At 42.6% G+C, this 13468-nt stretch overlaps 1 long non-coding RNA gene across 1 annotated transcript in view; it reads right to left on the bottom strand.

The window, feature by feature from the left end:
• LOC141371655 (uncharacterized) overlaps positions 1–13454 on the bottom strand; it is a 251784-nt gene extending 238330 nt beyond the window's left edge. The window contains exon 1 of the long non-coding RNA XR_012376751.1: positions 12467–13454. This is a non-coding gene — a long non-coding RNA (uncharacterized lncRNA). The remainder of the gene's footprint in view (positions 1–12466) is intronic.
• Positions 13455–13468: the final 14 nt, after the last annotated feature.

Here is a 13468-nt window from a genome sequence, read left to right as displayed (position 1 = left end):
CCTTCGGCAATTTCTACAGTTCATGAGGAAAAGATTTAGTTTGAAAATACTTAGTGTGTAGGTGGACTTCTGTGAACGTGATGGAATAGCTTGTAGAAGACTAATACTCCCACAGAGAGTAACTGGAAAAGCCAGATAAAAATTTAAAACATCTGTTGGAATGGCAGATGTTAAGGCAATGATGAGGCAACCAGGACTTTGGAAAAGAGAGGCAATGACACTCTGCAGCCACTTTTTTTCCTCAGGACATTTGCTGATTCTGGGCATGAGGCAAATGGGTGGGGACAGGAGTCCCGGACTGAGGGCCTCTACTAAGAGGAGAGAAACCAGCAGAGCTTTGGGTGGTCTCTTTGGAACAGAGAAAAAAATATTAGAGGCTTGAAGAGCCAGGATTCTGGTAAGAAGAAGTGGGCAAAATGGTCCAATATTCTGTCAAGTTTTTCCTCAATATTCTGTCAAGAATTCTGAAGCTGCATTAACCAAAAGACTAAGAAAATTACTGTCAAACTAGAATTTTATACCTAGAAAAAATATCTTTTAAAAAAGAAAGGCAAGATTTTAGAGAGAAAGTGGGAGCAGTGGCATTACAGTTACTGAATCCCCCTGAATCACCCACTGAAAACAGATGGAGTGCTAGAAGAGTAAAACAAAAACCCATAGACAACACCTACAACAAAACGGAGATGAAAAGATATCCCAATGAAACCCAAAATATGACCAGGGGGTATCTGCTAGGAGGAAGCAGAAGGAATAAATGGGGCATCTGAAATGCCCCAAAACAGGAGTATCACAAAATAGTCAACATGCACTTACCACGAAACACAGCAGAATATTTTGAGAGCAACAGTCATAAGAAGGAAGTGTTCTGCACACTCCAATGTATGAGTAACAACAAGGAGTCTGAGGGGCTGAGCAGCCTGGGCTCAAAGAAATCTAAAATTTAACAGCCAGGAGATAGCTTCTACTCTGGGATGCAGTAAGCTGGAAGAAACATCATTCCCATAGTTAACACAAAAAACAAGCCAGACTAGGGCGCCTGGGTGGCTCAGTTGGTTGGGTGACTGCCTTCGGCTCGGGTCATGATCCTGGAGTCCCGGGATCGAGTCCCACATCAGGCTCCCTGCTCAGCGGGGAGTCTGCATCTCCCTCTGGCCCAACCCCCTCTCATGTTCTCTCTCTCTCTCATTCTCTCAAATAAATAAATAAAATTAAAAAAAAAACAAACAAGCCAGACTAACATCAAATTCATGAATTTCTTTGAACACATTGGAGAGCTGAGGTTGCAGAGCAACAAACTTGTCCACAATCTGAGGAGATACAGTCTCTGTGGGAGGAAAGATGTGAGCACTCGCTTCTCTGGAGTAAGCTTTCTGAAAACCAGTGAGGAGAGTTCAGTACGAACTATCGATGAATTGGTGAAGGCAGAATATAAACTGGCAGGAAAGAGTGAAGCCTCTGAGAGCCTCAAAAACTGAGGGAGTCCCTAGTCCAGAAACCCTACTGGGTACTTTTTTTTTTTTAATTTTATTATTAAAGAGGGCACGTACTGAATGGGTACTTTCAGAAAAGATCAGAAAGAGCCCTAAGAAAGGGCCAATGAGATGCAGACCTTGAAGAGGAGAACATTAGCCAGGCAGGAGGGCTAAGATTCTCCACATGTGCATTTCTCTCATCACCTCTAGGAAGAAAATGCCTTTCTCTGTGGAGGCAAAAACCACAGACTCGGCCTGATGGCCAACCCACTGCAGCTGGGAGAAGGAAAGAGGAAAACAAGGAAATCAACTGCTCCTGGGAAAATGGCAGAAATATGAGCTGGGCCCACAACTACCCAAGGGGAGAGGCAAAAGGCTTGAGAAAGCCACACCCCTGAGACCAAGGGACCCAGTAACTAAGACTGGGGCTTACACAGAAGAACGGAAACTGCCCCCTCCCAATTCCCCACACCACTAAGCAAACAGTTTCAAGTAACCAGTAACAGCAGAACAGTGCTGGGAAAAGGACAGAAGAAGAGCATGCAGAGACAATCTGAAGCAGTGTGAAGGGGTGACCTAAAGCTCAGTACTGAAAAAAACAGCCTTCTGGAAAACCACTGCTCCCCCTAAGCAGAAGGAATCACTACAGGAATTTGAAACCTGTGCTGTACCGAGGGTAGGCACAGCGAGAACAACCTCAAACCCAGTCCAATTCCTAACCAGGGGAACTCAAAACCACGTTCTAAAGATCTGGCAGAAGGAAATGTGTGTCCATTTCTAGGCATAAAAACTATTTACCTCAATCTCTACTAGTCTCTTCAAACAAAAAAATTAAGACACACAGAAAGGCAAGAAAAATTATACTCCCAAGAAACAAAGCAATCATCAGAACAAGAATCTGATGACACAGACATTGATGCTATCAGACAAGGAATTTTAATTATGATTAGCATGTTAAAATCTCTAATGGGAAAGGTAGATACCATGCAAAAGTAGAAGGTAATCGCAGCAGAGAAATACAAACTCTAAGAAAAAATCAAATGGAAATGCTAGAAGTGAAGAACATAGTAGTGAAGAAAAATAATACATTCAGTGGGCTCACCGCCAGTGTCAACACAGCCAGGAAAAGAATCAGTGAACTTGAAGATCAGTCAACAGAAATTACTCACATTGAAATACAAAGAGAAAAAGTAGAAATAGAAAACAGAAAAAAGGACCCAAGATAATATAAAACAGTCTAACTATAATCCCAGAAGGAAGTCAGGGGGAATGGGAACTTCTTTATTTGATTTATTTAAAAAATTTTTATGAAGTCATAATAGGTGAGAATTTCCCCCAAATTAAAGGACACTGAACCACAAATACAAGTTCAGAGCCCCCAGTAAACCACCCCTTGGTATATCATAGTCAAACTGCTGAAAAAAAAAAAAAAAAACCGCGAAGAGAAAATCTTGAAAGCAGCGAGAGAAAAAAGAAACATTACACAGAATTAAAAAAAAAAAAAAAAGAATTACATCAGATTTCTCATCAGAAACCATGCAAGTCAGAATTCTATACCCAGAAAAAATATCTTTAAAAATCAACATGCCATCACTGGTGCCAATGTAAACTGGTTCAGCCATTTTGGAAAAGTTTGGCAGTTAGTTCCTTAAAATGTAAAATATAATGCACTTTCTGATGTAAAAGGTGTAATAATCTAATGACACAGGAGTAGTTTCACATTTAAAAACATCATCACCTTGAACAAAATACAGAATAGTATTATTCAAATATCTGTGAGGTAGTATATTCAATCTTTTCTAAAAATAGTTTGACTTACTAAAGCAGAAAAAGTTCTTTTGAAAAAACTTTTTCAATGTTGGACATAAATTTACTATGTGAACCAGCAATTACACTCTAGGTAAGAAGTAAAATGAAAACGTATGTCCACACAAAGACTTGTAAGCGAATGTTCATAATTCATAAACCAGAAAATGAAAACAATTCAAATGTTCATCAGTTAGTAAACAGACAAATTACTATTCAGCAATACAAAGGAACAAAATACTGACACCCTGCTACAACATGGATGAACCTCAAAAACATTATGCTAAGCAAAAGAAGCCAGATGCAGAAGACTCAGTATTGTGATTCAATTTATATGAAAATTCCAAAGAAGGCAAATATATAAGAATAGAAAGCAGATTTCTGTACACCTTAAACTTATACAATGATGTATGTCAGTTATATCTCAACAAAACTGGGAGGGAGAAGAAAGCAGATTAGGGGTTGCCTGGGGTTGGGGGCGGGAAGATAATTGACATGGTATGAGGGATCTTTTGGAGCAAGAGCAATGTTCTAAAGGTGGATTTTGATGATAGTTACCCAACTTTGTAAATTCACTAAATGTCACTGAAGTATACATTAAAAGGGTGAATTATAGAGTATGTAAGTTGTAGCTCCCTAAGGTTAATTTTTAAATGATGGAGAAGTAACGACTTTCTCAGAAAAGCAAAAATAATGACGGAAATCATAGCCAGTAGTCCTACTCTACAAAAAATTTTAAAGAGGTTTTCAGGCTGAAATAATACATTAGTCTGAAATATGGATCTTCACCAACAAGAGTGTTAAAAAGAAATAAATAAAGGTATAATAGGTTTTTCTTATATTTAATTGATCTGAAAGATAATGAGAAAGCAAAAATAGTAGCAAAATATTGCAGAGTAGCTATTACATTAGACAAAAACTTCAGAACAAAGAATATTATCAGAAATAAAGAGGAACATTAGACAATAAAGAGATCAACTTTCCAATAAGATAAAAATCATAAATATGTGTGCACTTAACAGAATTTAAAAATACACTAAAGATGACACTACTAAAAGGAGAACAAGGCAAAAACACAATCACAGTTGGAGACTTCCACACTACTCTCAGAAATTGATAGAACACGCAGGCAGAAAACTAGTAAGGTTTCAGATTACCTAGACAGCACTATCAAACAGTCTGAACTAAATGATGTACAAAATTCTGCCCAGCATAGTCTTTTCTTTTTTAAAAAAGATTTATTTATTTGCGAGAGAGAGAGAGAGAGCACAAGCTGAGGGGGGGGGCAGTGGCAGAGGGAAAGGGAGAAGCAGACTCCCCGCTGAGCAGGGAGCCCAAGTCAAGGCTTCATCCCAGGACCCCCAGATGATGACCTGAGCTGAAGGCAGACGCTTAATGGACTGAGCCACCCAGGCGCCCCCAGCACATTGTTTTCAATCGCACATGTAACATTCATAAAGATCAACTATTTTGTGGGCCATTAAAAAAAAAAGCCTCAATGAATTTTAATAATAGCAATCATTAAAAATATGGTCTTAGGCCATGCTGGAAATCAATTTTAAAAAAGGAAAGGAGGGGCGTGTAGGTGGCTCAGACATTAAGTGTTGGGCTCTTGGTTTCAGCTCAGGTCGTGATGTCAGGATCGTAAGATTGAGCCCCACGTCAGGCTCTGTGCTCAGCGTGGGGTCTGCTTAAGACTCTCTCCCTCTCCCTCTGCCCCTCCCCACCTGCTCTCTATAAAATAAATAAATCTTTTTTTTAAGAAAAGGTAAAAGACATTGTTAAGAGAATGAAAAGACTAACCACAGACTGGGAAAAAAATATTTGCAAATCACATATCTGAAGGACTTGTATCCAAAATATATAAAGAACTCTCCAAATTCAACAATAGTAATAATAAACTATGATACTGGAAGAGATATAGACACATAGATCAGTGGAAGACAATAGAGAATACAGAAATAGATCTACACAAGATGCCTGACTGAAAGCATGACACATAAAAGTAAAAACTGATCAATTGTACCTCATCAAATCTATAAACTTTTGATCTGTGAAAGACCCTGCAGAGGAGATGAATAGAAAAATTTTAGACTGGAAGAAAAGTTTGAAAATTCTATATCCTATGAAGGACTTGTATCTGGAGTATATAAAAACTCTCAAAACTCAACATCAAAAAACACAATCCCATTAGAAGATGGGCAAAAGGCACGAAGAGACATTTAACTGAAGAAGATACACAGAGGCAAATGAGCACACAAAAAGATATTCAACATCATTAGCGATCAAGTAAATGTAAATTATAAGCACAATGAGCTGTTGCTACAAGCCTATCCAAGTGGATAAAGTAATAAATTGTGACACCAAATTGTTAGTGAGGATGCCAGAAAAATGGATCACTATACACTGATGGTTGAAATAGAAAATGGTACAGCCACTCTGAAAAGCAGTTTGGCAGTTACGTTAAATACTAAAAATGGGTACCAGATGACCCAGCAGTCACACTCTTGGGCATTTATTGCAGAGAAATGAAAACTTATGTTAGTGCAGAAGCCTGTACATGAATGTTTATAGCAGCTTTATTCATAATAGCCCCAAACTGGAAACTCTTGTGTGTGAACAGTTAAATTGTCATACATCAGTACTATGAAATACTATCCAGCAACAAAAAGAAGTGAACTATTGATACATGGCAGCAACTTGAATGAACCTGCAGGGAATCATGCTGAGTAAAAAACAAAAGCCATTATCAAAAGGTTACATGCTGTATATAGTAGGAGTCCATATATATAACATTCTGGGAATAACACAGTGATAGAGATGGAGAATAAAATAGTGCTCGCCATGGGTTAAGGGATGTGGAGTGGGAAGTGGGTGAGGCTATAAAGGGGAACCACGAGGTGTGAGGATGATGGTGGTGGAAGTTACATGAAGTTACACATATGATGAAACTGCACAGAACTACACACACACACACACACACACACGCACACACACACACACACAGGCTTGTACGTATAACTGGTGAAATTTGAATAAATTCCATGGATTGTTATCAATGTCAAATTCCTGGTCTTAACATCATACTCTAAGTTAGTAAGATGTTTGGGGGTGCACAGAACCTGACTGTACATTTCTTTGCAACTTCCACTGAATCTATTAATTATTTCAAAATAAAAAATTAAATAAGTAAACAAGTCCCCCAGTTTTTTAAATGGGCAAAAGATCTAAATAGAAAATTCACCAAAGAAGTTATATGGATGGCAAATCAGCATATGGAAAGATGCTCAACATTATCAACCATCAGAGAAATGCAAATTAAAGCCAGAATGAGATATCACTACATACCTCATAATAGCTAAAAACTTTTTTTTTTTAAACCTAGCAATACCAAGTGCTGACAAGGATGTGGAGCAACTGGAATTCTCACATACTGTTGATGGGAATGCAAGACAAGTTTGGCAGGTGTCCATAAAGGTAAAGATTCATTTATTATGTAACCCAGCAATCCCTACCCCTGGATATTTACTCAGGAGAAGCGAAAATTCTTGTTCACGCAAAAACCTCTGCACAAATATTTGTAATAACTTTATTCATAATAGACAAAGACTGGAAACAAACCAAATGTTCCTCAACTGGTGAACGGATAAACAAAACGCAGTGCGTCCATACAACGGACTGCTACCCAGCAATAAAAAGGAGTGAACTACCACATGGAGGAAACTCAAAGATAGTTTGCTAAGTAAGAGAAGCCAGACCCAAAAGACTACACACCACGTGATTTCATTTACTTGACAATCTGGAAATGTAGAATTATAGGGATGGAGATCAGACGACGGGTGGCTGCCAGGGTCTGAGAGTGGGGGAGGGGTGGAATACAAAAAGGCAGCACCAGGCCATTTGTGGGGTGGGGGATGGTGAGGGAATTCTTCTGTATCTTGACAGTAGTAATAGATACATGGCTCTGTGCTTCAGTCCAATGTCATGAAATTGTACACTACAGAAGTTTGCTGTGTGTAAACAAACCGAAATAAGATCCACCTGTAACCCACCTAAGTGACAGCATGTGCCATCATGGATGGTGACAAACTGGAACGCACACCCTGCTGGTGGTAAAGGAAGTCGCTATAACCCCTTTGGAAAGCTATTTGGCAATATCTGTTGAAGTTAAACATGTGCACATCCTATAAATCATCAGTTACACCTCTAGACATATATGCAACAGAAACATATATTTCCCAAAGAAAGTAAACACAAGGAGATTCATAGCAGCTTTATTCGTAATGGCAAAGACCTGGAAACCACACCAATGTCCATGAACATTGGAATAGATAAATCAGAGTAGAGTCATAAAACAGAATCCTGTATAGCAGGAGGAGAATGAAGGAAATACTGCTCATGTGACAACATGGATGAATCTCACAACCAATAGCAAGTGTAAGAATCCAGACAACTATAAGAGTCCATAATGTAGGATTCCATTTACATAAAATAATCAAAGATGTTACAAGTCAAAACAGTAGTTACCTTTGGGCAGATGGAGTAACTTGGAGGGGATCACTAGGGAGTTCTAGCAATGTTCTATTTTTTAATATCAATGCAGGTTACTGGTGTGTTAACTTTGTGAATATCAATTAATCTATTCACTTAATATTTGTGTGTTTTTCTGTTTGCAATTTATATTTCAATTGTAAAAAGTTTTAAAAGCAGAGTATATATATTTCATTTTCTTTCTTTCTTAATATTTAGGTTGCTGATCAAAAATTCTCTGATTCCAAAAGGAAGGAGCAAGAATCATATATGACAACCTTTGTTCCTGACTGGACAAAAGGATGGAAGCAACTTTTGATCACCTGCTCTACCATGAATGGTGCCAGGGGTTTCATGACAACTGGGTGAGGCAGGTATTTTATTTCTGTTTTAGAGACAGAGAAGACCCAAAGACAAGATAAATGGTTTCAACTATGATTGTGTGATTCCAGCATTTCTAGAATGACAAACTCAGGGAACATCAAAGAGAGAAAGCCCTCTACTTGAAGGAGCATCTAGTCCAGTCCCTTTGTTTTACAAAAGCAAAAAAATATGTCCCAGGAAGGGAAGGACTCATTCAAGATTACCCATCTACTGAAAGAAGGGACTAGAAGAAGTTCAGTCTTCCAAGTGCATGCCATCCAGTCTATGTCCAGTGCACCCTGACCATTGTTTACAGACAAATCATCAAAACACTTTATCGAATGGAGGGAAAAGAACATTAAATTGGGAGCTGGAAGACCTGGATCCTGTCCCAGTTTTGCCAAGTAAGCTTGACTGCCCCTTTCAGTTTTAATTTTCCCACCTGTGAAATATGGGGTGACAGTAACAAAATCAACAAGAGGTCACAAGTCTTGGATTCACGACAGAGGCAGATCCAGGTTTGGCAGAATCTGAAGCTTCTAACACTTGGGGTCCTCTCCAAGGATAAGAATACAAAGATATCAATACGAAATTGATAATGAAAGTGAATATTTCAAATGAGGGAAGAAACGCAATATAACACACTTCGGAAAAAGTCAACAAATGTTAGACACATCTCAAAATTCAGAAAAAAATGACATGACAAATAAAAGTGTATTTTTATTAAATAATTGCCTCACATATTTCTGCAACCTGTTATTCCTACTTTTCTTGTTTCTTATTGTGGGAGACTCACAGGACTTAGCATACAGTTGTACTCACACTAAAAGGTATTACAGCAACATAATAAGGACACACAGGCAGATCACGAGAGGCAAAGACACAGGAAGAGCCTGGAGGGATCCCCGTGCAGACTCCTTATCCTCTCTCCCTCCCATGAGGGGCCACAAAGAGCACATCCTTCTTTCAGCAATGAACATGCAGTGACATGGGTGTAATGTTTCTGTCCAGGGAAGCCTAAACTCAGTGCCCAGGGATTTTATTTAGGTCTGGTCACATAGGAATGCTCTGCCTAGCATGCACCAAAATTTCAGACTCAAAGAAGGAAAGCAGGTGTTCAGCATAAACAGTCTACACACAGTGAGCCCTCTTACCAGTCCACTGGTGCCCAGACGCCCTCTGAGAGCCAAGTCCCCAGAAGCCAGCCAAGGGCCAGCCTTGGAAGCAGACCTTTTGCAAGGACAGCAGTCTCAGGGTAGCTATAATAACTCTTTTATGCATGCCGCTCAGTGTTTGTAATTCTGATACAGGCGTGTGCCCCACAGTCAAAAGAATTCTGGAAAATGCCACTGTACACAACCCCCTCCACATGTTAATATAAATGCATGCTGTGCTTATAATTGCATACGCTATACACTGAGAATATTCCTGACAGGACAGAACTTGTGTTTGATTTTCCATATCTGATTTGTGACTGGAAGATTTTCCCGCAGACCAGCTTCTGGCTCTGTACATTGTGAACCTTGATTCTCCCCCACTGCTAACACACTTCCAGCACTGCGTGCTACAAGGCACAACAACACAATGTCCTCTTCCGCCTCACACCTCTTGTCCCAGGGCTGGGTGCAATGGTACAGAAGGCAGCAGTATTCCTGGAAGCTATTTCAATACAGGGCAGCTAGCAATAACTCAAACATGGATGGGATTGGTTGTGAGGTCCTCAAACAGGACTCTCTAAATCCAAACCAAGTATATCCCAATTTAGCATCTCCTGAGCCAGGCTCCCAATATGCTCATGGCCACTGAATCTCCACCCAACGCAAGAGCATGAGTAAGGGAGACAGAAGAATGGAAGGAAAGGTGCCCCGAACCAACTCCAGCTAAAATATTTCTTGTGGATTTTACAAGCCATAGGACTAGCATAACCCATAATGCTAGGGCCGCTTTCAGGCCTGGGCAAGTGAGTGACCCTGAAGTTGGGTCTTAAACTTCATTAGCTTCACTGGGCATCTGTGTCTAGGTCCAAAGAGTTACAGAAGAGAAATCAAACGCAGAAATGGCTTGGGCCCCAGATCGTGAGGCAGAAAGGAGCAGAGTACGTGTGAGCAGAAGCAAGGGTAAGGAAATCAGGATGAATTGCAGACAACCCGTGTGCAAAAGTACCTGGGAATGCGGGACAAGCACGTGAGCTAGGAACAGAAAGACAGCCTGAGCTGGCACCCAACACAAGTACGCAAACTGCAGAGTGCATTTCTGCCATGGCAGGCATGCGCAGTGCAGCGTGAGCGGGGGGGGGGGGTGCTGAGGGCAGTGGAAGAGCTGGTTCAGAGGAGTGGGGCACAGAGCAGCTGTGCTGGGCAGGTTCAGAACCCAATCGAGCAGGCCAGGAACCGAAGAAGCAGCCGAGAAAGACAACCTTCTGAAAGGGTCGAGACTGAATTCCCAAACCATACCCCGCACAGCATCAAATGTTGCTCAGGCTCCAAAGGGCCCTCCAGGTAGCATATTCCGCCCCTAGCCTCTGTCACCACAGTTGGAGGTGGGACCGCTGGAGTCCCACCTCAGTCACTTACTATGCAACCTGAGGTAAATCACTTCCTCTGTCCAAATCTTGAATGCCTCATCTCTAAAGGGAAAAGAATGATAATGCCATCACAGGAGCCCAGGGAGAATCCAACGTGGGACTGGGACGAGGCAAACTACCTGGAGGCGATCTCTTCCTGGGCCAGAACACAGCACAAGGACCCACGGGCAAGCAAGCTGTGACCTGCAGACCGCGGCAGGAATGCCGGCCTGGCTTGACTCCAGTGGCAGCAGCAGCCCAGGAGCGGTGTCCAGCGACCTCCTGGCACGCGGTGTGAGTGCTCAGAACATGCCACCCGCCCCGACTCTGCTCTCTCCCTCATGTACGAACGGTTTAAAGCAGTAGTCTGGTTGGTATTTCAGGGGGGAATCGATGGTACTCCTTTGGGATTAATTTGAGATGAATAACAGTTACTGTACACACGGGATGTGCTCCAATGAGTAGTTTTGCTCGGATGGGAGAAGGAAGGCGGAGAGGACAGAAACAAGCACCCGGATGTCTGAGAGGGCAGATCTGCTGTGACTACAGATGACATCGGCCCTTCCTCGTCTCCACACCAACCCTGCTCTGTCCCAGGAGGAAGATGTATACGGAAAGGACTGACGTTAAAGTAGAGGGGTATATAGTTTTTGAAGTCACATGGCCCTGGACCACACAGACCCCTAGAAGCAAGCGACAGACTTGCGACAGAAACTCTGATACCCTGGGTCATTCTGGAGAATCCATCAGCAAGACAGTCGAGTGTAAAAATAAATGTATATGCCCAATTTGACACTTTCAACTGGAGTACCGGGGATGAAAATTTAAGGATGGTGCCTTTGGGCAGCTGTGTAGCCCAACAGGCTCTTCATCTCCCTTTTGATTCAGCTTCTCCTTACAGTCCAGAGAGCACCAGCCGCAACTGAGTAAACAGAATCGACTCTTTGATAGCCATCATCAAGCACATCCTGTGAAATACGTACTCTTTTGATTCAAGTGCAACAGTCCCTCCTGCAATCTGAAAGGAGCAGATCAGCTCACAGGCAAGCAACGCAGTTCAAAGTCCGTGAATCACACATTGCAGCTGGAAGGAGCAGAAGCAGTCAGAGGCCGAGCCCCGTGCCTTGCAGATGGGAGATGAGAACACACTCAAGGCCCCGGGCCAGCCCTACCCTCCAGAAGCCTAACTGATGGCACAGGGGGACAGCCTTGGCACCAGGCTCAGAGTGCATTTCCTGGGTTCCCCAGCTGTATGGCAGCCACACGGACTCCGGGTGGGCCGATCCTGAGTTTAAATCCCAACTCTCCCCCAACCTCAGCCAAGTGAGAGATCGTAGCCAAGTCCCTTGCCCTCTGTGCTCTTGGTTTCCTCATCTGTCAAGGGGATCTAATAGTCCCTAGCTTGCCAGGTTGATCCAAGAACTAAAGGAAATAAGAGGGCAGAAGCACTTCTGCCTGCTTCTTTGCCTGGGCCCTTCTTCCTCATTGCCTCTGATCTCATGCCTTTCCAGCCTGAAGCGGACATCTCAGGACTGCACTCCTGTATCACCACCTTCAAAACCCTGCCTATTCTTCAATGCACAGCTCAGACCCAGGCTGCCTCCGAAAACTTCCTGATCTCCCAGTGAGATGCATACTGGCCTCCCCCTGAGGCCACACAGTACTTCACAGATAGTTCTTTCTGTGGATGATGTCTGGTCCCACCTCAAATGAGAGTTACTGACATACTTGCCTTTCTTATCCAACTAGCAGGCACTGAGTCCAGGGCAGGTCCTTTGTCACTCGTCCACCAAGCCCAGCATGGTCCAGTGGCTCATCATGGTAGAGAATCGATGAATCCCGGATGACCCGAACCAGACAGTCTATCGCCATCATCAGTCAACATCTAGTGAGTGTCTCCACTGGCAGAGGCAGGCTCTGGGGATAGTACAAACGTGAAGGGGACAGGGTCCTTGTTTTCAGAGGGTTTCCAGTCTAGCTGTAGTAACTGGGTGCACAGACACACATGCAGAACAGAAACGGCGCAAGGTAACCTTGCACAAAAGCAGTACCACAGGCAAGGTTCTGGAAAGTTGTCAGGAAGAAGGAGCAGGCAGGCCCTGAAACCAGGCCCAGACAGTTAGGGGAGGCTTCATGAGGACACAGGAAGTGAGGGAGGATATCTGCCATGAGAGAGCAGTGTGGAAGGGCAGAGGCACTGAGTGCTGGGAATCGGGGGAGAGTCCAGGCAATGACACTGGAGGGGCAGCTATGCCCAAGGAGATAGGAGGGCTGCCTTGAACAAGGCCATGTTATGAGTACAGCCTCATAGAGCTTAGTGTGATAGTTAAGCTGGGCCCATTCAGTGCTCATAGCAATTCCACGACTTGAGGAATGTTTATTATCCTCATTCAACACATGGACAAACTGAGGCCAGAGAGGTTCAGGCACTTGAAAGCTAAGCATTAAGAGCCAGGCAACTCCTGGGCAAAGTTCTGCTTCAGGAAGCATGGGTAAGTGAAAGGGGGGGCTGGGGTCACACGAGGGCCAGAAAGGGGTTAGAAATCTGCTTGGGTCACGTGGGCAATGTCTCCAGCTACGAGAGAATTCAGGAAAAACCAGAGATACAAGACATTCTTCCAGAAACTTTGTTTCCTTAAAGATTCTATCTACAATCCTTCTACTTCTCACTGCTGATTTTGCTCCATGGGGAATTAGGATCCACACTTCAAAAAAAGCTCCCACGGCCATTCTT

Source organism: Callorhinus ursinus, unplaced genomic scaffold, assembly GCF_003265705.2.
Source record: "Callorhinus ursinus isolate GAN/ISIS: 27379988/994484 unplaced genomic scaffold, GSC_fseal_2.0 scaffold84, whole genome shotgun sequence".
Classification (NCBI taxonomy): Eukaryota; Metazoa; Chordata; class Mammalia; order Carnivora; family Otariidae; genus Callorhinus; species Callorhinus ursinus.
Note: the sequence above shows the minus strand (reverse complement) of the source record. Positions and strands in the feature narration are given on the sequence as shown.